Source organism: Neopsephotus bourkii, unplaced genomic scaffold, assembly GCF_033783945.1.
Source record: "Neopsephotus bourkii isolate Nb327-2 ecotype Australia unplaced genomic scaffold, CSIRO-AGI_Nbou_v1 NB_668, whole genome shotgun sequence".
Lineage (NCBI taxonomy): Eukaryota > Metazoa > Chordata > Aves > Psittaciformes > Psittacidae > Neopsephotus > Neopsephotus bourkii.
In genome coordinates, this window is record NW_026901167.1 from 467,783 (window position 1) to 494,609 (window position 26,827).

Sequence of the window (26,827 nt, forward strand, 5' to 3'; positions counted from 1 at the left end):
ACATCCCATGAGCTGCCTGCACTAATGGACACAGGACCCTGCCAGCACCACTTGCTCCCAGTTTCCTTCAAAATCCTTATCTGCTACATCATATTAAATGCCCACAGTATATCCATACTCAAATACTTAACATCACTAGGTCTTTTCGTTTCAAGACCTATTTGCCATTCTGACTCTATTTAGCATCCCAAGGAACAGAAAACACTTTCCAGACCACATTTGCCAGCTAAGCTAGTCTCCCCTTCCTTATGGCATTAAGGAGCAGGGCACTTTCCTAGAAGGCAGTGAGGCCTGGGTGCCCAGGGGACTTCTTGCAGGGCACAGGGAATTGGTGCTATGGTGAGAGCTCTGCCAGCCCATACAGTGCTGGCTGACAAAGCCTGCTGCCAGCTGGGAAGTAACACAGATTGGAACTGACAGAGAAATGTGACAAATTCATTATTAATAGCACAACTATTCTTTAATACGTAGAAGGCTGTACTAGATTAATAAAACCAGGCTTTTATATTCCTATCTGACAGCTGTGATGGCGTGTGATCTGCAGGAAAGCAAGCGCTGACGATGCTCTGGCTCCGGCTGGCATCGGGATGCTGCAGTTGGATTGGGCAGGGACAGGATTTCTCTCCAGGACATTGCAAGTCCTGCACGCTCCAGAAGGTCACGCAGGCTGACTGTGGCAGGGCGAAGCACTCACACAAAAGGTCAGTGTGAGTGGAAACCTGCACACAGTTCCTCCTCGGGGGGGTGCAAACCTCGCTGTGTTCATTAGCATCCGCCTTGGTTTAGCTCAGCCCATAGTGGGGTGTGAGGGAGCTGGTTGGGTTGTGGATCAGGGGCACAGGGACTTGCTCACACCCAGGTGCAAATCAAAGCTCCAGTAGTGCACAAGTGGAATTCAGTCCCTTGCTCCCCACCTACCTGTGCACAACACACATCCACAAGCTCTCAAGCAGCCTATATCTCACTCTATACGTTTACACACATATATATTTATATATATGTGTGCATATATATGTGTGTGTGTATACATACAGATACATGTGTATATATAGTATAGTAGATACATATATATACACATATAGATATACATGTATATATAGTATAGTAGATATATGTATATATACATATATATGGACACATATGTGTGTATATACACACAGATAGGCATATATGTATATATATAGTATAGTAGATACAGATATGTATAAATATGCATATACACCATACATATATATACACTTTTATTTTACTCCAGGTATTTTTACTCCAGGTGTACACACAAGACCCATCAGTATGTAATATAAATACTTCATTTAACAGCTCATTAGCATCTATTCCCTCTATCTCTGCTATTTTTGTTTCCACTTATTCTCTTCAGAGGAAAGAAAACACAGTGTCAGGGAAAAATATTTCCAACAAGCTTTAGAAAGGATGAGTAATTGGGCAAAATGCGTTCACTCACTCTTATTCTTGCCTCCTTGAAACCTAAGAGGAGCTGCAGTGCACGGGCTGCTTGCAAACAACCCCACACAGTTCCAGGGGCAATGTGTGGCCACAGAGAAATACCATGCGACCTTCCAGATATTCCTTGTGGAAAAGAGATTGGTTCATTCCTTTGGAATGAATTATTCTGATAACTGGTTGCTTCTTTTCAGCATCCTTAGCATTTTCCGCCATCTTCTGCGTTTACCAAGGGTAGGTCACATCACCCTTTGCCACCTCCCTCGCAGCCGGTACTAAAGGTCTCAGCATCACCTGGTTGACATGTACCATCCCCTCACAGCATCCCAGCATTCCCAGGGCTTGGAGGATGAGGCAGGTTTGTGCTAAGCTCGGTACGGACACACAGCTACAGCCCGGAGCTCCCCGGGACAAAACCAGGGCAGGGAGTATGGCTTTTAGAAGACACAGATGTGACACTGATTTACAACAGGCATTATCCAGCCGGAGCCCTGCTTCCCAACCCCTGCTCCGAGAAGGGAATCCACCGGTGCTCCTTTCCCCCTTGTCGTGTCCCTACAGGACCTTGTCCAAAGCCCTTTTCCATGTTTCCTGTAGCCTCTTTAGGCACTGGAGCTGCTCTAAGATCTCCCCTTAAGGAGCCTTCTCTTCTCCAGGTTGAACAACCCCAATCACGGCCAAGATGCTGCACGCAGCAAGAGGGGACCTGCAAACACATCCCAGGAGTGGGCATCAGCCACACCAAGCAGAGAGGGGCCGGGACTGAGGACTCCTTGGTCCTCAGCAGTTGTATTAAAGCCGGGGGGGGAGCGATAGCAGCGGCATCGGGATCCTTTGAGCCGGTGGCAGCCGCTGCTATTAGCACACAAAAGAGATGCCGAGCAGCAGAGCAGGACAAAAGGGGAGGGGGGCATCCAGGCAGGAGAGACGGAGGGTGGAGCGAGACAAGGATGGGAGAGGAGCCGCGCAGACAAGCGGGAGGGAGGGAGGGAGACAGCAGCGCACAGAAATCAGCGCAAGGCAAAGACAAGGGGATAACAAGGGGGGAAGAGACCACATGGGGAAGGGCGCTCCTCACCTGGCCCGCTCCCCCTCTGTGCTCCGGGCTGCTCCTCTCTGCACGCACCATGCAAGGGCACCAGAGCAGAGCATCAGGCCTCTGGGTGAACCCCCAAACCCAAGAGGGGTTTCCTGCTCACCCAAGTTTCGCATCGCTACTGGTGAGGCCGCAATCAGTGCATCTGCAAAGGGACTTGGAGTAACTGGGTGCATTTCTCGCCACCAGCCATACTCCTCATTCCTGTTCCCAAAAACACACCTTGGATGATGCCAGAGCCACCAGAACCAAAAGCCAGTCCCAGTTAACGCCAGCATGCAGCATCCAAGCAAACAAACCAAAATGAGCCCAGAGAACACAAGGTGCTGCAGCCTCACTCAGTCTCACCCCTTGAGCCCAGAGCATCACAAAACAGCCTGAAAATCCCTCTCTGCTTGGTGTGTTTCTCCTCACAAGCACCCAACCAAACTGGGGAGAGATGCTCTTGTCCCTCTATGGCCCCACCATCCTTGCCAATCTTTCAGGAACAGGGTGGCACAATAACACTGAAAGGGAAAGGTCCACATGAGAAGATGCTGTGGAGCTCAGACATGCATCAGCTTTCGTTTCCTGACAGCAGCTCTGAAATGATGGAGTAAATGACAGAACAACTGCATAACTTCCCTCGTTCTTGGGGAGATTTGAAAAGCTCTCGTGTTTCTAGTGTTTCATAAACCAAGAAAGTCAGAAATGGAAACCACATTTTTCAAGTATGAACTCGCAGGGAATTCAATAAAAAAAGCTTTTTTTTTTCCTGACTGAAAACATTTCTTTATCTTTAGGAATGAAAACTAACACCGCTGGCTAAGGGGTCTCAGGCTGGCAGTGCTCATAGCTTCATCTCTGTGCTCCAGTGCCCCTTGCACAGGCAGCAGCCAACTGTTTCCCCTTCCTCCCCTCTTGTCCCATCTGACTTTCATTCCAGATTATCTCCCTTTCATTCATTCTCAAGATTATCTCCTTTTTATTATTAGTTTTCTAGTTTTATTTCTTTCTTTTTCCACAGTACCAATGCTTGGACATTTGCTCTCTAAAATAAGACAGCATTACCACTCTCTTTCTAATGCTACTGCATGTTAGGCCACGCAACCAACACCACCATAAGAGTGGATATCAGAGCCAAGTTCATTTCTAATCTTCATACTCTGGTTGCTGCAGCACACAATTCCTCAACCCACATCATCCGAACAAGACTCAGCACCAGACTGCTCCTCATAGGGCCACAGTTCTTCAGAGCAAACAACATACCTGAGGTGACCAAAACCTGCGTGAAAGTAACCAAAAGGGAGCGCTGACTTCTCCAGCTCTCCTCATTCCCATGCCAGGGAGAAAAAGGTTGATGAAAAAGGAGTGGGAGATAGTGAAAAGGGGGGGGAAAAGGGAAGAGAACTTCTTGGATTAATCAGGAATGTCTCACATACATGTTTATAACCTAAACCAAGGAGCAGTTAAACCTCGACTTCAGCTACAGCTTGAATAAGGATTTCATTCCCAAACACTAACTTGCACACTGCTCTTTATTTCATAAAGCTGGGGTCATCCTCATGCCTGGCTTTGCAATAGGGCTGAAGCAGAGAGTTTGTGGGTGCAGGCATTAGAATGTTCACAACACCTTTAGAAATGCTTTTCAAAAAGCCCAGCTATAGTTGTTAGGTTTCAAATGTGCAAAGCGTTAACCTCCCCACAAAAGGGACTTGAAAGGAAGAGTTTTGATCAGCGCCAGTATTGAGAATAATTCAGTTCATATGTGTTGAGATAGCTGTGGGAGACAAAATATTTCAGGAAACTGTTGCCCAGGATCTTTGACCACTTCAGTTTTCTTCCCCTATGGAATGATGAGGAATAATGCAAGGATGAGCTGCAAAATGTCAGGTAGAAACTGGGGACAGAGGGACAAAGCAAAGCTTCCCATTAATGCAATGCATGTGCTGGTGCAATGCATTTCAGGTGATGGAGAACTCCTCCATCAGCACAGGTAACTCTAGAAGGGCTCCATACTTTGCATTTTAATGTTCTGATGCTTGCTTTTTGACTTCCAACACTAGGCACGATGGGAACACCGTTACCCCATTAGATAATGTGGGAGCTAAAATAAGTGATGCCCTTTGAAATCAGACTAGGTTCATTCAGATGTAAAAACTGATGAGGGGAAAAGGAGATGGGTTAGGGTTTGGGAAAGCGATAGGAATCTGGTAAATGTTGCCTCTGGGTTAATCGCAACATCTTTTTCCTCCTTCATGCTCAATCAGGATAACCTGGAACACACCAAATGGTGTTTTCCCATGCGGAGGCCGCTAGGAAGCGGTTTAGGTGCATGATTTAAGGTGTAAAAACTTTATCCCAGCCCAGGCTATTCCATGGGACCTCAATCCCGGGCAGCGTGGAGACACCTCAGGCTTCAAATCCTTCCCAAACTCCATCAGGATACCCTGAGTCTTTGTGATCTAACCAAACGTATGTCACGCTTCCTCAAGTTAATAATGGATGTCCCGGCAGAGCCAGCTCTTGAGGTCGGGGAGGTGGGGGGGGGGTTGCCTTTTTCTCTCTTCTTTTTTAACTGTTGCCTTTTCCATTCCCATTTTAAGGGGTGGGCAACACCGAGTGCAGCCTGCCTGGACCACTCTGCTCACCATCCCAGCCAGCAGCCCCGGAGCCCTGCGGTTGTCCTGTTCCCTGTTTATCTTATACAAGTGTTCCCTGAATGAGGCAAAATAAATAGGAGCAGCAAACATATGACTCTCCTTAGCACAAAACCTCCCCACCTCCTCCTTGGCTTTAATTTTTTTTCTATTATTATGATTTTTTTCCTCCCTCCTCCTCTGGCGACATAAAAAGAGGCTGCGTCTGCCCCTGTTGAATGTAAATGCCTTTGAAGTGGAACTAATCATTTCAAGGATAGTTTGCGTTGTCCTAACAACGCAGCTGAATTGCGAAGCCCCGCTTTTTGTTGGAGATATGTTTTCTTTCTTTCAGCCCAACCTGATGATGATATACTGCTTTCACGCTCTGTCCTCCCGCATCGTAAATCTCTGCCGCCGCCTTCCCCAGCCCAAACTTCCCCCCACGCCAGCGGGGGACTGGCTGTGGCCCTGCACCCATCTCTGTGCATGCTGGTGCCTCCTCGGGTATCCATCCATCCATCCATCCATCCATCCATCCATCCATCCATTGCCTTTGAGTACCTTGCACTCTCCCCGCAGGCATCCTGCATCCCTCTCTGAGCATCCCTCTGCAGCCCTCCGAGCTGCCACCAGCCCCACAGCTCCTGTTAATGCCATTAGTGACAGAGGTTGGGTTTAAATTGGGGCTCAGTGACACTGTGGGGCTGCAGTGGGTGCCTCGGAAATTCAGGTCAAGTGGTGAGGACTTGGGTTTCATGGTTAAGGATTTGAGGAGGCAACCTCGGAAATGCCACATTGAATGGACAGACAGATGATGGATGGATGGATGGATGGATGGATGGATGGATGGATGGATGGATGGATGCATGCACACACCCAGCAGCACAGCCTTTCTAAACCCCATTCCCACCAAGCCAAACTCTTCAGGGCTTGGATGCTTCCCCCAGCAGGTCCCATTCCTGACCAGGATCTCTATGGTGGGACAAGTTGTGGGTTAAGTCCTCCCCAGTGGGTGTTTGCTGGCTGACAACTCCTCTTTATTTTAAGAAGACAAACATATTTTATTTACTGTCTTCTATAAATTATTTACTAGCAGGGCTGAGGTAAGTCCATTAAAGCCCCATGGTTTGCTTATAGCAAATAGTTACCTGGGGACTGCTTTTGGGGGTTTTTTCATTGTAAAGCCACATGGTTGCCAGAGGAGCAGGGAAAGAGGGGATCAGGAGGAGCCAACTGCTGGAGAAATTGGCCTCCAGAAGCAGCACAGGAAGAGAAAGGAAAGAAATAGTTTTGCCCCCTCTGTTTATGAGGCCTTGCAAGCATGGGAACAGCCACCTTTCAGGTAGGAGTGGGCAATGGGGCTGCGACCAGCCCAAGCTCATCCCTCTGTGCTGCTGACTTGCATCAGCGATGGGGCAGGGAGTGATGACACTGTGCTGGGACAACCAGAGCCACATCAGGCTGTGTCTGTGCTTCTCAAGGCTGCCCTGGGAGAGCAGTGGGGCACCAGCAGCTCCATCTCCATCTCCTATGCCCACATGGACACACAAACCCCCTTGCTCAGCTCCTCTGGCCGGTGCCCCATCACAGCTCTGTTGTGGGGACAGGGCTGCTGTAGCACCCATAGCCTCACACTCATCCCCCTAGAACCCTTTGGGACAAAACCAGCCTCTGACAACCCCTCATGAGCTCAGTTCAAAGGAGACAAACACCAAAACCCATATATATTCACCACGAGAGAAAAGCAATGCAAAAGAGTGGGATAAAGGAGAATTCCAGGTGAAGATCAAGAAACTGTTTACCCTCAGAAAGGGGTATATGATCATTCCCAGTCTATTAGCATCTTTCCTTAGAAGCAAATCCCAGACTTTTCTGTTTTAAAAGGGAAGGGATGAGCATTAACAGGGCCATCTTTCTCTCTTACATCTTTTTTCCATCCCATGCAGGGGTGTTTGTTAGAAAAGAAGCAAAGGACTTGGTCCTGCAGCTCTAAATACTCAAAGCACAAGTCTGAGAAAAGCAAGGTGCAAAGAAGTTGGAAAGCAAACTGCCAGCTCCAAACAGACAGCACCACCTCTAGTTGAAATATGATGTATATGCACTGCTCTCATGTTTATTTAAATAGAAAATATTTATGTATGTTTTATATTTAATATATATATTTTATATATGATTTTATATTTACACAAATGAATAACTCAATCACTCACAGGTACCTTGATTGCAGCTGAAGTTCTCTGCATCCTCCGTCTGGTTACCTTCAGTGTATGAATCCTCCCAGTCCCCTCAAGGTAATGTGGGGCCTATGAAGAAAGGAGCAGAAATTGCCACTTGCTGTTTCACCACCAGAGACATGTAATAATGCTCCTAATCAGTGAACTTCACTATTTCAGATTTGCTTTAATTCCTTCAAGCAAACACTTCCTATTCACATGGATTTGGTCACGCTTGGTTAGCATCTTCCTGCCCAAATAGTCTTGGCTCAAGATTAATATGTTATTGATATAGCATTTTATATGTAAAGCATGGGAAACCTGTTTCAGTGGATATTAAACCAAGGTGTTGCTGATTAGTGTGGATACACCAACTTCTGGCAGGCCTAAGAGGTGAAGATACAGCCCAGATGTAGAGCATATCCACATCTCCATCCCTCCCTGTGCTGTCCCACCACCCAGGCAGCAGACAGGCAGAAGACCCATTACAGGGATTAGGGTTTTGTCATTTCTCAGGGCTTTATGGTAACCTCAGAGCAGCTGAGCAGCAAATGCTCCAGCATTTCACCTTGGTAGGCAGATGCATCCCAGCCATAAATGCTTCCTGGCTGCGTATCTCATCTCAGGACATTTCAGTGCTTTTAAAAGTCAGATTTAATGGCACTATTTATAGAGCAGACAACGAGCAGGCAGTCTTTCCGTGTCAGCTCCTCCAGGTCCTCTCAGACGTGAGCTGACATGCTCGAGGCTGAGATTTTCCCTCTTAAACAACAGGCCATGGAAGCAGATCCCATCTTTCCCTGTCTGCAGCAGCCACTGCCTGACGTGCATGAGAGAGCCAGGGATGCTGGGGGGAATGATACCTTGGGAACGCAAGTTCCCATCTCCTGATTCATGAGTGAAGCTCAGAAATCACACAGCTCTTTCTGAAGAACATATTTAGTCCTGTGTTAAAGTTTCTGGCTTTTTTGGTTCTCCAAATCATGGTTTTTTGACCCTAAAAGTGGAGATACTAATATATGGCCCAGAACAAATCTCAAAGACAATGTCATAATTCATCTCTCAAGTACCATCCTAAGAAACCAGGTTTCTTCCTTTTGTTGAGTATATTTGTGACATCCCTGGCAGTGTTCAAGGCCAGGTTGGACAGAGCCTTGGGTGACCGGGTCTACTGTGAGGCATCCCTGCCCATGGCAGGGGGTTGGAACTGGATGAGCTTTAAGGTCTCTTCCAACCCAAACCAGTCTGAGATTCTATGATTCATTTAGAGTACTCCCTCTACGTCTTGAAAATACACTCAAAGCTGCCACTTTAACCATACAAAACACAATGTACAATATATACACATTTGGCAACATGTGCTTTTGGTTTTCCTCTTTCCATATCATCTTTTCTAAAACCATCCTAGAGGGATTTGGAAATGCACACCCAGCCCTTCATCAGTTCTTAGTTCTCTGAGCTAAGACAGAAAACAGTGACAAAAAAAACCCCAAACCACCCCAAAAAAAAGCAACTTGAAGTGTCCTGGGATAAGTTTTAAAAGGTTTGTAAGACAAAAGAGTGCAAACAGCATATAGCATGAGAAAGGCTTAATGCTCAAAGAAACACCTTTCAGAACGAATATGTCTGTTGGACCTGCAATGGCTCCTTTAGCTCCAGCCTGCATTAACACTTTTGGACAGCCTAGTGCCTCTGAGACTTGACTGAGCAAATATTTCAAATACATTTGCTTTATGATGCTCCAGATTGTCAATCTTTACATAGCAGCAGGAGCAGATGCTCTTTAGAAAATAGTATCTGAATCCCAGCAAGTAAAATGAAGAAAAAAAAAAAGAAAGAAGGAAATCTGGAGTTTTTCCATCTTTAAATATGTATAGATTCTTATCAGTGATAGTGATCGAGGATACAACTCTTCTAGATATATAATACATTGAAACACCATTCCCTGCGGAAGAAGAAGGGTTCCACAACCAGGGATCTTGCCCCCTGGGGTGATGGGAACCAGATTTGGGAACCCTACACATGTTGAATGTGTGGCAGCATCCTCAGGGTAAAAGCCAGGACAAGTCCCACATGGCAAGGAGGATAAAGAGCTTCATCCATGGGGCGAGGTAGCCATGAACTGGAGCAGTGAAAGGGTCCATCCTGGCTTTCCATGCCAACAGCTGCACAGAGACATTCCCTATGGAGAAACTACCTCTCCCATTGACACCTGCCCCTTCTGAGGCAAAACAGGCTGCTCTCTATTTTTAACATGCATTTCTCTAGGTCTGTCTCCATTTAACAGGCCCTGCTGATGTCGTCTACAGCAGTACACCAACTTGCTTCAAGAAGACTCCTGCACCCTGTGGTAACTAACCCAAAGTGAGCTGTAAAGGGGAACTGAGCACAAACACCTCTCCGATGGCACACACAGAGTTTGCCTTCGGCTTCCTTCTTGCTGGGGTACTTTTGTTCACTGAAACCATCAAGTGATAGCATTTGACTGAGGAACGCCATCCGCTTCACACCTCACACCAACCACAGCGCTGAGCGCGTCAGTACCTGCAGGCAAGGCTGTTCACACTCCTCCTTTACACACTGAAGCTCTGCCATGGTTATTTGCTCAAAGACATCTCCAAAGTCATGATTTTCCACTGAGCTTTACACATTTCCAGCAACCAACAACAGGCAAATGACTCTGGCCACAAATGCTGTGTTCACCCAGGTACCACCTTAGCTGAGCTACTGTGGTCCCATCAGCAGAGACCCAGAGTCAGGCACCCATGCATCCTCATCCCTTCCCTCCTGGGTCTTAGGGAGGCTTTGGGAGGGCAGGATCAGGCTATTAACTGTTAGAATTACAGCCCATGTGTTTCGAGTACTTGCTGCCCCATCCCTGGCAGTGTTCAAGGCCAGGCTGGACACAGGGGCTTGGAGCAACCTGCTCTAGTGGAAGGTGTCCCTGCCAGGGTTGGAGCTGGATGAGCTCTAAGGTCGCTTCCAACACAAACCGTTCTACAATGATTCATTCATTCTGTGATGTATCTGAGATATTAGTGCCTGAATTAACGGATTAGGTCACCCTGAATCACACCAGATCATCATCTGCACAGGGTTGCCTTGACATCCTCCACATTTCCCTGTTTATTTAATTCTCCATCACAATTATACACTACAGGATTTTCTCATTAAGACCACTTACATAAGCAAATGCGACTCAGTGTAAACAATTAGCAGCATGTTATTGCATGAAAATGTGTAATTAATCCACAAGTTCTCCTAAAGACTATTGTATTAAGGAGAAATCTGTGTCCATGCTGGTGCCTTCCTTAGTTTCCTATTTGTGCTGTTGAAATGTAAGTGGCAGCGAGGCTGGAATGCGCGTACACTCCATCCTGACAGCACACACGCACATCACCCTTCATCCTGCCGAGGTAGCCAGTGTTCCATGCTCTAGGGTTTACCTCCCACAACAGTAGGCTTAAAGAGGGAAAAAAAGGCATCAAACCTCACATCACCGACTAACCTTTACCACTGTCAATCTCTTTGCTCCTCTTCCAAATCAGAAAATCACAAGCCAAAAGTACCCTTCATAAATACTTGCAAAAGGTGGAACAAAGATCAAAGCAATAGATTAAACAGCTCCCTATTCTTGCTGTGGTTTATTTGTTTTCCTCAAGCATTAGAGGGGCATCGGGAGGCAGGCTGTGATGATTTTTAATGCTTCTGTCATTCCAATGCTATCCCAAATCTGCCTTTGCAGTTTAAGTGTTTTCTATTATGGGGCAACAAAGAGCTATTCATTCTGCCTAGCACAAACCTTAGTTTTGATTAAGCACTTCTGGTAACCATTTAGGGTGCTAAAATCTGTCATTGCATTTAATTATCCTTGTTTTTTTATAGTCTTCTTTATTGCTCATTAAATTACTAAAGATGCTTCTGCGGTTTGTTCTTAAGAAAGGATCCAGCAAGCAACATATGCTGGTGAAAGGTTGCTCAGGTTTCTGCAGCATCTGAAGCTGTCAGCATAGATTCACTGATTTTGTGTTATCAAAGGGTAAGCAGCTCTTGTAAAACCCTGGCACTTTGGTCACCAAAGTAATAGTCACATAAAAGAGGCCTTTTAAGGTATTAGGTTTGGTGAGCAGCGTTATTCCAGAGTTCAAAACATGTGGAGAAACCTTTCTATGATTCAAAGCTGAGCAAATCATTGTGGCTCTGAACATGGAGAGAATCCCAGGATGGTTTGTGCTGGAAGGGACCTCAAAGCTTATCCAGTTCCAACCCCTGTCATGGGTATGGCCACCTTCCACTAGAGCAGGCTGCTCCAAGCCCAGTCCAACCTGGCCAAGTCACAAAGTCTTCCCATGAGCATGAAGCATCCTCCCAACCTCTTGAGCTGCTCCAGAATCAAGGCCTCTTTCCTGCCCCATCCAATGCTGGGGCAGCAGCATTCTGGCAGCATGGTGTAGCCTGGGTCATCAGAGTTTGCTTTGCAGCTGGGTGAGCTTCAACCCCAACAGGAGTTCCTTTGCTGTTGTTGTCTTATTCCTTTGCCTAGCCTGTCAAGCTAGGTGGAAAATGGTGATCACAACGTACATGGCTATATTAATTCAGTAATAAGATTACCAGCTGATGTAGGACAGAGAAGGTTTTATCTCTATTTAGATATTTTATGCAATATTGAAGCCACATTGGTATTTAAACATTATATTACACTGTGGTTTTGTAATCTCAAATGAATCCTATTCAGCTAATTCTCCAAGCTTCATTATGTTCTCAAATTCCCTTTAAACTGTTTTTGTGCTGAACTATATTTACTTAACTCCGGAACAGTGAGCAGCCCCTGCGAATACAGCAGGGATTTCCCCTGCTCACAGATTTATGCACTCTATTTTATATCAGCTTAGCAAATAACATGGCTCAAAGGTTTTACAGGTTTCCGCTTTCTCAGCTGTCACCTTTCTGCAAGAGGCTGTCTTAGCTTTCCATTTGCACCACCTTCCAGGCACATCCCAAGCACCAGCAGCTGCCAAATGCAGCTCCATAGGGCAGGATCCACTGCGGCTTTAGGAATTCTGTGTGTGTGGACTGGAGCTCTGCATGCCACCAGAGCAGGGAGACACTCAGCATCCTGCATGTGAGGCTCTCAGGGTATGTGAGATGCCAGATGTGGTGCTGGCACCATAGAATCATAGAAAGGCTTGGGTTGGGAGGCACCTTAAAGCTCATTCAGGGACACCTTCCACTAGAGCAGGTTGCTCCAAACCCCATCCAACCTGGCCTTGAACACTTCCTATGGGCTCTTTTAAGCTTAGCTTTTCAGATGCTGGACCCAATATGGCCAAACCTCTGCCATCCTCACTCAAGCAAAACACCTTCCTTTCCTCTATTTGTGCCTCTGAAATCAGCTGTGCATAAATACTTATTTTCCCTTCTCTCCTATCTGCATTTTGACTGAACAATGAGAACATCCTTGAAACTGCAGCATCCATCACCTCTGTATTTTGCCATGTGCCAATGTGTACGTTCCCTTTTACACCTCCCACGGGGTAGATAAGTTGTAACCAGGGCTGCAGAGGAGGCCACCCTGAACGGCCAGGTTGAGCTGGGATGGAGCAGGTCCAGAGGGACCATGTTTCACTGGCTCCAATGCACCTCACGGCAGCGAGGCTGATATCAGTGCAGGGATGCTCAGCTCCTGCTGCAGTGCCCTGCATCACCACTGGGCACAGAAAATAACAAACCCCAGCTGGAAACAGAAGCAAGTGGGTGAGAAGATAGGAAAACATCAGGAAATGCCATACAAGGGTCATCCACATCTTGCTTATGATAGCAAAACCATACCAAAGACTGCTCTGAATGGTCCTGTCCCCTTCTCTTTGGACCCTGCATCCTCAGAGCTGGAGCCCACCTTCAGGGCCTGAAAGGCACAACGAAACAATTAGCCATGCTCCATAAAGCTGCCTCCATCCAGCCACCCATGGCTCTCCCCAGCACCTGCAGGACACCAAATGCTGGGCTGGCAGGAGCCCAGCAGAGACTGTCCCTACGAGCTGCAGCAGCAGAGGTCCACATGGTCCAAGATGGCACTTCCAAAGATGGGAGCAGGCAGAGCTCCATCCCTTTAATCAATACCCAGCCTGGGCTCAGTGTGTTTAGGGACACGGCTGAGTGATCCCCAGTCTTTCCCATGCCGGGTGTCCCGACACACCATCATTGAGGCATTGCCACTACAGCAAGCAGGCTTGGGAAGCAAAGCTGCATCAATTGAGAGAAGGAGGGGAAGAAGCATGAGGATGGGAATATTAATAGGCAACTACTGTGAGGACAGCACATGCCAGAGAAGTGATTGGTGCTCTCTTCTCTAGAAAGCTGTTCCTTCCATCTTCACTCCTATTTCTCCTTTGGGAAAACAAGGAGGAGAAGCACAAACCTCCTGAGCACTGCTCAGCTGCCTGGCAGGAGCCCACCACCCCCAGGGCCTTTGTCCCCCCCACCAGACACATCTCACCTCCCTCTGCACCAACCCAGGTCCTGAAGGGATGCTCTCCATGGGCTGGGGCTGCACAGATTAACAGGGGTGTTTGTCTGGAGCTGGTCCTCCAGGTAGAGGTGCAGAGATCAGAGCACAGTGATGCTGGTGGGCCACATCCACAGCCACGTGTGAGCTGAAACAGCGCAGCCACTGTTTCATCAGTTATCTGTCTTAAACAGCTCCTTCTCCCTTATGATTGCTGTGCTGCATTTCCACGCTTGGATGGGCAAGAGTAGGATGTCGAGGCTCTATTTAGCCAAACACAGCCTGTAGTGCATGGTGCCTGCAAGTGGGAAGGAGCGTTTGGCAGGGGTGCAGCTGGGGGCTTAGCAGGGACTGCAGGGTTTTAGCAACCCTTGGGAACACTGGACTGAAACACAGCGTGATTGCTGCGGTGCCTCCCTGCTGCAAGCAGCCACTCACCCAGATGCCGTCCCTGGGAAGAGCCGCTGTTATCCCCCACGCTGCACTCGGTACAGTGGGATCTCCTGCCGTTGTGCTGCGATCACAGGGGAATGCAAACCCAGCACACACTAAAGCTCAGCAGATGCATGCAGCACCAACAAACCCCTCGCCCTGCCTGGTCTAAGCTGTCCCATCCCACCTGAACACCTCCATGGGCTAGTGGGGTTTCTGATCTCCTCGCTCCTTACCTGTCTGATCCTCCCTCCCATCACTCCAGGCTTCTGATCTCCCAAGCACTAATCCAATCTCCCCTGCAGCTGCTCCAAGGCTCTGATCTTCCCTCTTCAGCTGCTCCAGGCCTGGGTGTTTTCCCCTTGGCTTCCTTAAGCCTCTGATCTCCCCTCCTCATCTGCTCCCATCTGCACCCTCGCTGTCCTCCAGCCACAGACAAAGCCCCAGCTGCACAACGGCTCTGCCTGCAGGATGGGTGCTGCCAGGACCCTGCCCTCTGGTGACTCCGTGTACACAAGCAGGTCCCATGTGCACAAGGAGGATGCCCCAGCAGACACACACCTGCATTATATTCACTGTGTAAAGCAGTTTGGTCCCCCACAATCCCTCTGTTGACTCTCACAGGCAGCATGCCTGCACACTTTGGACCCTGTAACTTACCCACATGGATGCTGAACCCCATAACATGCTGGTGTGCTGGCAGCGGGTGGTAGAGGGAGATGGTGTCCCTACTACTCCCTTACAGAAGCTGCTCCTCCACCAGAGCCCTCCACTTGGCTGCTCCCAATACAAAATGATTTGCAAAAGATAATCAGTATTTTCATGTTTTTCACCCTCCCCAAGGATTATTCTCTATTTTTCAATGGAAAAGGGGAGCCTCTCATGCCCACAGGACTCCAGGAATGGGGCACTGAGCAAAACCCCAGTGGGTTCACAGCAGAACTCCAAGCATTGGCATCATCTTAGGAACATGCAAAGGAAACAGGCTTCTGACATGCAGCGCTTCCTTCTTCACAGCACCAATCACTGCCATGCCCATAACCTTTGCCCCACCATGGGCCAGGATGAGAAGATAAGTGGAAGAATGAAGAGCTTTTGAAGAGAGGTCCTCCTTCCTTCTAGTGATGTGGATGGAAAGGGAGGGCCGTGCCAGGTCTCATCACAGTACAAAGCATTATGCACAGCTCTGACTTGGTGCTCCAGACAAGCAAATACTTTTGTTCCCCCCCCATAGCAGCTCCATGCTGGCACTTTTCCTGCCCTAACTAAAACCATAAGACCTAGATCCATAAGGTCACAGGAGACTTGGAGGGGAAAGCAGGGGAAGCAGCATCACTGCTGCCAGAGCCACATGAGCTGGTCCCGAGAGCAGGAAAGGACCTTCCCTACATCACTGCCTTCTGCACTGCAGGCAAACTGCGCTGCTCTGAAGCCAAACGGTGGGCGAGGAGTAATCTCCCTTCCCAAGAACGTTTGCCTGCTAATCACAACGCATTATCAGCTAAAGCAGTTTCATAATGAAGCAATAAGACCCAATGAAGTTGATGTTATCATAGGATAATTGGCCATGTCAGGCAGCCAGATGCCTCAAGGCAAAAGCAAAAGCTGTTTAACGTACCAAGAAGGTCAATCAGCAGATAATGTCCATTTCCTCTGAATTTATTGCCCCTGTATTGGCCATTTCACTGAAGGAGGTTCCAACATTTTCATCCCTGATGGTGCTCATGTTAAAAGTGCTCCAGGGTTGCAACAGCGCCTTCAATTCTTCAAGTAAAAGTAAGTAAGCAAAGCAGCCTGACTCCAGGCTCAGAGAAGCGAAGCTCTGAGCAAGCAGTAATTACTGTAGGAAGGCCCAACAAATTGAGTTTCATCTCAATTAGAACTTCAGGTAACCAACACATCAGTGCCATTCAGCCACCAAAGCCAATGCAAGTTGTGCACAGGAACCTGCTGCCAGATGGTCACAGCAAGAGAGAAGTCACTGCCCCTAATCCATCATGTGCATCTGGGAGCTGCTGCACATGGAGCTGCAGGGAGATGGAGGAAGTGGCCTGCCATTGCCCATGCTCCACCCCAATATGGGCTGCCACGGGCACCCAGATGATGATGGAGACAGCAGCTCCCATCCCAGTGAGATGAGCCCATCACTGCTGGTAGCAGGGACATGGGGACATGGGACTCACTGGGCTGTACCACCTGCAGGATCCGTCTCTTGCTAAAGGCATATTTCTTATTCACATGCATCACCCCATGGCACTTCCCTCCATCAGCTCTAAAACTGATGGTAACCACCTAAAAATAGGTACGTATGAAGAAGAGAGGTGGCACAGCCAAAAGCCAGGCTTTGTGTAGTCATACAAGACATCTGGTCAGATTAAACAGCTATAACCATGCAGACAAAAGCCATGTTCCATCCAACATGGATAATGAGGCTGCTGCCATTTTATAGCAAAGAAATTAAAAGCAATAGTACCCTTTCATGAGAAGCACCAAGCAGGGCAGGACACACTGCCTCTATGAAAGGAAGAAACTGAGGCAGGAAGAAATGACATGCAATAGCTGGAGGGAAAAGGAGAGCATGTCCCAGCCTGCTTCGAGGCCATCCCTAAATACTGGTATCATGAAACACAGCCACGTCCCCCTGTAGTACAGTAAAAGGTGGTCATTTCCTTTCTCCTTTGAAATAAAGTGATCTTGGAGGCTTTCATATACTGGAATAAAGAGGGAAATTTGTATGTTCCTGGAGGCCTTTCCAGCAACCAATGGAGAAGGCATTGATAACACCATGGTGATAAACCTGTCTAAGCCAAGACAGGCAAGAAAAAAGGTGCATAAAGCCAAGGAAGGGTCTTTACTCAGAGGGATGATCATAGCACGTGAAGACTGCTACAGTCATGGAATCAAGTAGCTTGGAAAAGACCTTTAAGATCAAGTCCAGGAAATGAGACATCCCACCAAGGGTCCCAGAGAACCAAGCAAAGGACCTGAAGCCCAGCATTTCCTCCTTCACCTGCAGTGCTCAGGGCAGAAGAAAGCATGGTGGCTTCATGTCTTTCCCATGCAAGAGCTGTGAGCACCCACATTTTCAGTCACCTTTTGCAAGGGTTCTGGTGCTCAGGGGTCCAAACCTCTCCAAAAAATAGTCCAAATTGGTACATTTTTCACCAACATTTAGCAACATCTCTGCCTTTAGCCAGACACCCCAAATCCACTTGACAATTGCCCTGGTATCTCCTTTCAATGCCCATCACCACGCTCTGGACCTTTGGAGCTGGGGATGCTCAGAGCCATCCCCATGCTCAGGGGGCACCCCTTTCCCTCCTGCACTCACATGTCTGATCCAGACAAAACCCAAGAGGGAAGAGGAAGCTGAGACTACAAAGCTGCTTCTTTTCTCCCAACCCTATCCTGGCAGCAATAGCTCCTGTTGGCTTCCCATAGGAATCCTGCCCAGGAATCCTGCCCAAACCCTCTCTGATAAAACAGACATCTGCTGCTGTGCCATGGGAAAGCCAGCACCCAGGGCCAGCCCCAGGCAGCTCCCAAGGGAATGTAAAGCCAGAGGAAGGATTTCTCACAGCAAAAGGGATGCTCCACCCAGGAGGCTGATGGATCCCTGCCCCTTTCCATCCATACACATTTTCCTCCTTCCTGATATTAACCATCTTGGGTGATGCAGAAATTCCTCCAGATAAAGCAGCACAAAAGCTCTAATTCAGCATGGAAGTTGGATCTTCTAATTGTATTAGGGATTTATACACTGAGTTAGTAAAATACCATATGGCCCTTATAATGCAGGCTGGTTTTGCCTTGGCAGGCTGTGTAAGCTGCTAACAGCAGACAAGGTCATAACATGTCTCCTTATCACTGCTTTATGCTCTGTATCCCAGTCCAGCTTTTACTGCATGTCATCCAGCAGAGATTGGATGCACTTGTTAACCTCTTCCCTTTCCCAAAGGATTCCCATTCCCAAGTCCCATGGCAGAAGCACAGTCCCTGTGTTGCCTTCAAAGCCATTACAGCATATCTGGATTTAAACCAGGTGTTGTCCTGGGTGCAAACCATATTCTAACCACCACTTCCAGTTTCCATCCTGGCTCACAGGGATGTCTCCATCCTCTGCTCTGCACATCCTCACTGGAGCTCCAGCCCAGCAAGCATGCAGAGACTCCTTTTGAGAGGTGTCCTCCACCATGGACCCCAGGGGTGGGACTTCCTCTGAACTGGCCCAATAAAAGCAACAAATCAAACTTGTCCACTCATCTATTGCCCTTGTTTTGGGGTCCACAGTGGTTGGTCGGCCACCCTTGCTCAAGACCATCTCTGCAGCTGCTCCATCACCTCGGGGAACATGTGGCCTTTCAAACCAGACACAGTGCCTGTGCCATGTCCAACCACTGCCAGCCAAGCCAGATGGAAACCAATAAGAACGGGCTTATTCTCCTCTCCTCATTCATCATTTTTAGCCTGACACGATACACATCAGCCTAGCAAACAACTTCTATGTAAGCAACCAGAGCAGAAATGCAAACACTGCATTTGTGCCTAAGCTAACCTATTAAAATGTATCAAATAAATCAGCCAAATGAACAGACTGGCCCAAGAAAAGAGAAAGGGAATGGAGGGTGCCTGCTCTCAACTATACCTTCAAACCTCTCAACCAGCATCTCTCCAAGCCTATCTTTGCCCACTGAATGCCACACAACATGCCCTGAGGAGGGGAGAACAAGGGCCGTTGAGTGCAGTTGCCCACCCCAAAAGGCAGGTTTCCTGCATAAACCCCTGGTTTTCAGCTTGGCTTCAGGAATTACCAACATTTCATAGGATCAGAGCCCTGCACTCCTCTTAAATGAGTCACCTGCAGGTCTCCCTGCTCTGCTTTCCCCCATGACAATGCCCATCGGAAGGGCAGAAGTGGCACGTGGGAAGCTTTCCAATTCCCAGGGAAGGGAAGGTGATTCTTCCTTTGTTTTCCTCGGGAAAGCAAAGTTTCCCAGGGAAAAATAAGCCAGTGTTTGGTCCAGGAGTGGTTTCTCACCAACACACCCCAAGTACAGAACATAAAGACAAAGGCAGGGAGCAACCATTCTGTCACAGCTGCATGGCCAGCACGCAGCCGGCCTCCTGCCTTAACTACAGACATTCACGTTAGGAAATCACTGCAGCAAGCTATAAATGATGCATGAAAATTAAATGAGAGAACTCCAAGCAAGGCACGAATCCCTGGCCACATGGCTGGGGCAGGCTTGGGGAGGGCAGCCGAGGGGCAGACAAAGCAGAGGCAGACAGAGCCCTGTGCGTTGGGGAAACCAAAACAACCTCCCAAGCACTCTGCATGTGAAAGGCTTCAGGAGGTGGTTGAAACCTCAGTCTGAAAGGCCTGAATACCCCAGAACAAGGGGAGAAATCAGGCTTCCTCCAAAGCAGAAGGTATGTTCAGGGACACCACCTCTGTGCTGAGATTAGTTTTAAGGAGAGGCATTATCCATGGCCATAGGTTCTCTTCCATACATCAAAAGCCCTGGTGCAGCAGCGAGTGGCAATGGTATGCAGGAACTAAGGGATGGCACACAAGACCCAAGCAACGGCACACAGGACCAACCCATGCTCTGCCCCAGATACTGCCCAGTTAAGGCTTGATGACTGCACATGGGCTTAGTCCATTCCTCACTGCTCCTCCTCTTCCTCCTTCAGAACCACCATAGGCATTTCTACAGCAGCACTGTACAGAAAAGCATGAACGTGGGATGCTGCTAGAGGACTGTCATCCTAACTGGTCCACAGCTGCCCAGCTATTAGAAATAACCTGGGCTTTTAGGGCAACTAACGGTTGCACCTTGAATCCAAGCCAAGGTAGCTCTTAGGTGGGCTGCCAGTCCAACACAAAAGCACCTGGTTACACTGGGATTTAGGGCCATTGGCTCCTCAGAAACAGGACCTGCAACTGAAAGGGAGGTCAGAAGAAGATGCTCTTCCAGGGTTTCATTATTTAGCATTAACGTGCAAATGGCTGGTGGACAACACAACCTCTCCAGAGATGGAGCAGAAGAGCATAACTCCAGTTCATGACTCTCACATTCACTCCCAAACTCAGCAACGCCACAGCCAGCATCAGTGCTGGCCAGAGAAAGACAACAGCAAGAGATCAGGGCTGCGACTGCTCTGCAGACACAGGACTCAATGAGGTGTTTATGCAAGGACCAGAGAAGCGATAAACCAAGTCTTACCCACACAAGCCTGGGCTTCCTTACACAAACATAGCTCCGAATGAAGCCAACAGGCTGTTCTCCCATAACATCTGCAGAACTAAATTGCTTTAATTGCTCTAGATACAATAGCCAAACCTGAGACCCTAATCTGGCTGCCTAATACTCTTGCTTGGTTGAAAATAACTCTTGTGAAAGCAACCAGCTGGGACAGAGCTGATCAGGCAGCAGTGTGGAGCAGGATGGGTCTCACCCCACAGCCTGAGCCTGGGGACCCTGCAGGGATCCCTGCCCAGGAGGCAAGAGCTGTTGCTAACCCCTGCTGACCTCTGGACCTCCTCTCCCTGTGGCCATAATGAACTCCCCAAACTCCCTGCCTGGGCACCTTGCTATAAAGAGGAATGTTTGACTCATTCCCTAAAATGCACACATCTCTGACCACACGTCTGATGTGGGGCTGGTTCTGCCAACATCCCTTCCCTTCCTGCCCCTCGTCTGGCCAATGGATGCAGAAAGGCAAACTCCACTGCTCCCCACATAGACCATCAATGTCTGGATTGTCCATAACAATCAGCTGGGTCTCTAGAAAATGTCATAACACAAATAATAAATACCCATCATCATCACTTCAGATTTCTGCTGACTGCATAACATGGGTCATGGCCAAGCATCCATGGCCAAAGCTGTGGTGCCTTGAGTTACACATCCAAATAAAGAGCCTGACTGTCACAGTGCTACCCACATTGTGTCCCATCAATAACAGGATCCAGCTATTAAAAGAAGACAAACCATAATGAGGACACATGCACACATCCAAACAGCAAGGTGCTTGGTTAGATGCTGAAACACCAACGTGAGGACCAGCTCCAAAAACCCCTTAACCTTTTTGTTGCGTACATTAAATAAACCAAATGCATCCAAAATGATCATGCAAGAAGAATGCTGCGTGTATATAAGAGGGGTGAATCTAAAGAAATTCCAGGTGGGTTTTTTTTTTTTTCCTTTCTTTGTCCACAATACTTCCTACAGAAAATTTGTTCTTGTAAGCAAAGTATTTAGGAACGATCAAGGATATTGATTTTACCCCAAAAAGGCTTTGTTTTTTTGAAGCATTCCAGGTAACATACAGATGAATTGCCAAAATAACCAACCGAGTTTGATTTTGGAACATTACTTTTCCATGAAAAGAAGAGAATAAACCCTCAGCAAACTCTAAGTCACAGAGAAAAGGGCTAACTATTGGTGAAATAGTGAACTTTTGAACGGCTTTTTTAATACTCCCTAAAATGTGCTGAGCAGAAAAAAAAGCAACCCAAAATCACAAACCAGCGTCTCATCTTGGGAAGTATATTAAAACCAGACAGAGAGATACATGCCAGCTTTATATTTATGTCCCTTCAAAGATGAGTTTTGACTTCCCTAAGCTTTCAGAGTGCTCTTTTGCCTCTGTCTCAGCCCCCAGCCAGCCCATGCGGTTACATGGGTCACACCAGCCACATCACAAGCCCTAATCCAGCGCGTTTGTTCTCAGTTGACGCAACACATCCCAACGTATAAATGCCTTCAGAAAGCACAGCTTCCCTGTAAAACATTGTTCTTCTCTCGCTGAACGCAATGCAGCTTTTAGAAGAAAAGATATGCCATGTTTTCTTGGATCATCGGGAGGGAAGTACATGGAATTTGCCTTCTCTCCCCTGCCTGTGGATGCTCAAGTGTGCTGTCCCAAGTGCCACTGCCCCCAAATCTCCCCAGCCTGGCTCCCTGGGGAGCTGGCAGTGCAGTCATTGGGGTTGGAAGCTGACTTGGAATTGGTATTATCATCAACAATAATACCAATATACTTCAATATAATAATACCAATATACTTCAGTAAGAATACCAAAATACTTTGATATTAAAAAATTCAATCTATTATTTGTTATTGTCATTATTATTATTCCTATTCTTCAATCTTTCATTAAGAGTAATAATAACAACTTGTGGCACCTCCTCTTAGCACTGTCCCCTTGGTCATTGCCAAATCCTAGACAAGAGGCTAAAGGCTATATAGCCATTCACTCAACACTAACTGCCAAAATCTGAGCTGTCCCAGGACTCATCCTCCATTCCCGGTTTTAGAGGCTGTCTGCAGCTCAGAGATTCAAGTCCCTTTTAATCCAGACTTTTTTCCCTTGCACAGGCACAGCTGGAGCACATCCATCCACGGTGTCTTTCATCTCATGCTAGGACAGAGGCAGGGTTCTCTGGCTGTAGATGCTGCTTTCCAGGTGACCCTTTTTATTGTGGCAGCCACCCCCTTCACTGCTGTATGGTTTGGGGTTTTTGTTTTCTTTCAAGAAGACATTAGCAAGCAGGATTTGTTGAGTAAATGCACCTACAGGCTTAAACTGCAGGCATTTAACAAAGAAACAAATCAAAGCGTAAATACGTTACCATGCACACCTAGGGCCTGATCCTGCAGAGTCTGACTCCTGAGAATAATCCTTATCCAGGCAACTGCAGCAGCGCCTTTGAACTCAGCCAGACTACCTGGGAGAGCGGGGAGCATCTTATAAATACCCAATGAAGGGAGGCTCAGACCCTAGTCTGCCTTGGCTGAGGTGTAAAGATAGTCGGAGGTGGTGCTACCTCTGTGGGGTTCTTACAACTTCTGGAAGGGATGGTGACCTCTGGTGTTATCTCAGTCTGAGTTCAGAGACCACCAGTCCTCAGCCCTGGGCCTGCACCTAAAGCTCAGGGGCTGCCTGATTTCCATGCTGTTTTCCATGGCCTTGATGTCTTCCTGCTGCTTTCACTCCACAGTTCTTCTGTTCATAAAGAATATAGTTTGGTAGACAGGGAAAAACCCACCTTACAGCTTCCCAGTGAGAACAGAAGGAGGTTTGTCCCTCAGTTACCTGGAGAATCCCTTTCCTAACAAAGATGCTCAACTATATGGGTGACTCTCAGGCAGGTCAAGGTATATTGGGCATCCCCACATCACACCATTGCTTCTGCTATTGCACACAAATGTAAAAATAGGTTCAAGGCTTTCTGACATTCCTGTTTGTGATTCCCACAAGACCCATTCAGACCTGACAGAGAGCATTCTGTCCAGAAGAAAGCTCCATAGATTTCTCCCTGCAAATAATCCCAGGTGACCCACCAAGACCTGTCCTCAGCACAGTGAAGGATGAATAGAAATGGGACTCAGCTTTAGGCATCTCCTGCAAAGCCCAGATTCTGCCCAGCTGCAGATTAAGGAAGAGATGAAGATGTCTCAGATTGAGTTCTTCTGTTCTGGAGCCCATGGTAGGACAGGGCTTTGGGGGAGCTCTTTAGCCCTGTCTGTGATCCATCATCACAACTCTGGTTGATAAGCTCTTGGGAGAACACAAGGGGCATCTAATCAGGATGGTGATGAGCCAGAGTTGTTGAGTCAAGCCATAACTGCGAGGTATCAAGTCACTGATATCAGCCTCCATCAATTCAGACACAGATGCTTTCCTTCCACATGGAATGTCAAGGAGAGCTGTATAACAGAACCTTTAGGGACTTGAAAGTCCCAGCTGCTGAGAGCAGCGAACGATGCATGGTTATGGAAAACACGTGAAGTGCTCCAGAAAACAAACATCCACATGCTCCTGCTTCCCACAGCTTGCACCCTGGAACTCATCGGTACAGAGTTGTTGTCAACCCACAAAGCCAGTCTTTGGTTTGAATGCTCCCTCTTTAACATTTGGGCCAAACATCCTCCCTGATTATGCTGTATGTAGTTGGACATCCTGCCCTGGCTGGAGCAGAGATTGCTCTGCATGGGACCCAGCAGAAGGCATGGGGCAGCAAGGAGAGAAACTGTGCCCTGTATCCAATATTCTGACCCCTGGGCATAATCTTATGTTTCTTTGATATTCATTTTGCTTGATCTCGGCAATTCCTTTTCCTGCAGCTTTGGGTATGATGATGCACAAGCACTAACTTCTGCTTTGGCTTCCAGGTAGAATTGCAAATGTATCTCCCTGCAAAATTATCAAGTCTGGAGACAAGTTGGAGTTGAGCAGGTAAAAGTTTCTACTTACTTTTGCTCTCCTTGGTCTCAGTGGTGATCATTCTGAGCTTGTTCCAGACTAAGGTACCTGTAATCAAGCCTCTTGTCCCTGGGTACAGATTTGCCCTTCACAGCAAACACTTCCATGTTGTTCAAGATGTGGGTTTGTCGCTTTTGCTATGAATGGTGCAGGCAGGAGAGAGCCCTGCTGTGCACACTGGTGTGTGAAAAGAAAGGAGTGAAATAAACAGTATTCCAACCCAATTCTGAAAGCTTCATTATTAACCATGATTAGCAATCATAGCCTTAGAAACACCATTGGAAGAGGAAGAAATAGACATAGCACAGCCTGGATGGTGTAAAACACATTCTACATTTGCAGCCTACCTGCTGATGGAAGGCTGCTGAGGGCAGATAGACAACCAAAGCAAAGGACTGTGGACACAGCCCCTTCCATGCAAAAAGCCTTGGGAGCTACAGCTCCATCTCTTCTTTAAACCTCACCAGGCACTCACCCTAAGCAGCAGATCCTGTACCTCTTGGGCACAGTCCCCTATCCCTGGTGTGATGCTGTGCACCTGGGGATGAAGCACCATGGGGCTTAGGGGGAATGTAAGGGAACCTCCACCATCAGCAACAGAGCTCAGCCTAAAACCCCAGCCCTTCCCCTGCCCAGAAGTACATTTTGTACACTCTCATGTGACCTTTTCTAGCTCCTCAATGACTAGAGCACTGAGCCCCTGGTTTGCTATGGCAGGGCATGTGTGAAATCTCCAGCCAGGCTTTTCCAGCGGGTTTGTTTTGGGGTCCCTGACAAGGCCAAGAATGATGAGCCCTTATGTATCAAGTCCTGCTTAAACCCCAGGTCAGTTGTAATTCATTTACAACTTGGATTGCATTCTCTGTCCTACAACTACAGGAAAGGCAGCAATAACTTCTGTTTAAAAGCCATATGATTTGGCAAGAACAGAATCTCCTACTTTGTTTTTCAACAGCCCAGTGATTTCACACAAACCTGTTGAAGTTTTTTCTCTAACAACACGCAGAAGAAAGCCATGTTTTTGTCCTTTCTTGGTCTGAGCCCAGAAAGTGAAGGAGGACACACAGTACCGTCCAAAACAAAGCCTAATAGTGCACCAGGGAGATGTTCAGCACAGTGAGTTCGCAAACATCTCAGCACAACAGTTCCACACAGGCAGAAGCTGGCACTGTTACTGGGCTGAGAAAAAGGTGAAATACAGCATAAGGCTGGTTCACCCTTGAAACCAGGACACACAGAATCCTTTCGTGCCAGCAGCGCTTCTATAGGCACATTTGCAAGAGCCAGGACAAAGTGTTACTTCTCCATTAGGCAGAGCGAGGACACTGTGCACCCAAGTTCGCCAACGTAACCTATTTATACACTTCAGACTTTAGTCAAGATACAGCATGAGGGCAACAGACTTTAGGAAGTCCCAGAGATGGTCCTTGCAGATGAAGTGCATCAGAGTGAACCCAGCAAGACTCCTGGATCAAACACCCACAAGGAGTTGAAGCTACTGCACAAAATCAGTGCACGGCAAAGCACGCGGCTGCCTCGACTCCTTGCACCCATGGTCCATCCTGCACCATCACCCGTCTCCAGCTGGGCAGCCCTGCACAGATAGCTCAGCCTCAAAGGTCAGGGCGGTTGCAAAGTGGAAAAATGCTGCTCATCTGCAAGGGAAGGCAACTGGGCGGTGAATCAGCGATGGATATTACAAACAATACTGAATTGTTCGTCATGTTGATGCTGTCCCTAAGGATCAACATCCATTTTAAGAGAGTGGCTCTTCTTGGAGCCAAAGCTGATGGAGTCTCCTGGGTGAAGCCGACATCTCTGCTGTGTCACGTACCAAACTGGGAAGTCAGAAGGCCCAGTTCCAGCCTTAAAAACAACCTCCTAAAGAAGCCAGACAGAGTTGCAATGATCCTTTTTACTACCCAAGGCACTTACAAACCCACAATTACTGCATACATTTGTAAGGAGAGATAAATTAAATCCAGATCCCACCTTCAGGTTAGGAACTCTCACGCCGCCAGGCCTTTTTGGCACTCACGATGCCTCCAGGAATGCTGCACTGCCCCAGTAAGGGGGAAAACACTGATGTTTGCTACAGACCCTGTTCTTTGTACTGCATCTCTGGGGGAGGCTGAACTTCCCCATTGGTTGCCCTTTCCTTTTGTAAGAAACAACCCATGGCCATGCAAGGAACAGAAGCAACACCAGTGTCTGATTTACATGCAA

General features: G+C 47.7%; 1 long non-coding RNA gene across 1 annotated transcript in view; it reads right to left on the reverse strand.

Moving 5' to 3' along the window:
- The window catches only part of LOC133212118 (uncharacterized), a 77,986-nt gene that overhangs the window by 2,960 nt on the left and 48,199 nt on the right, over positions 1 to 26,827 (reverse strand). The window contains exon 2 of the long non-coding RNA XR_009725395.1: positions 7,395 to 7,481. This is a non-coding gene — a long non-coding RNA (uncharacterized LOC133212118). The remainder of the gene's footprint in view (positions 1 to 7,394; positions 7,482 to 26,827) is intronic.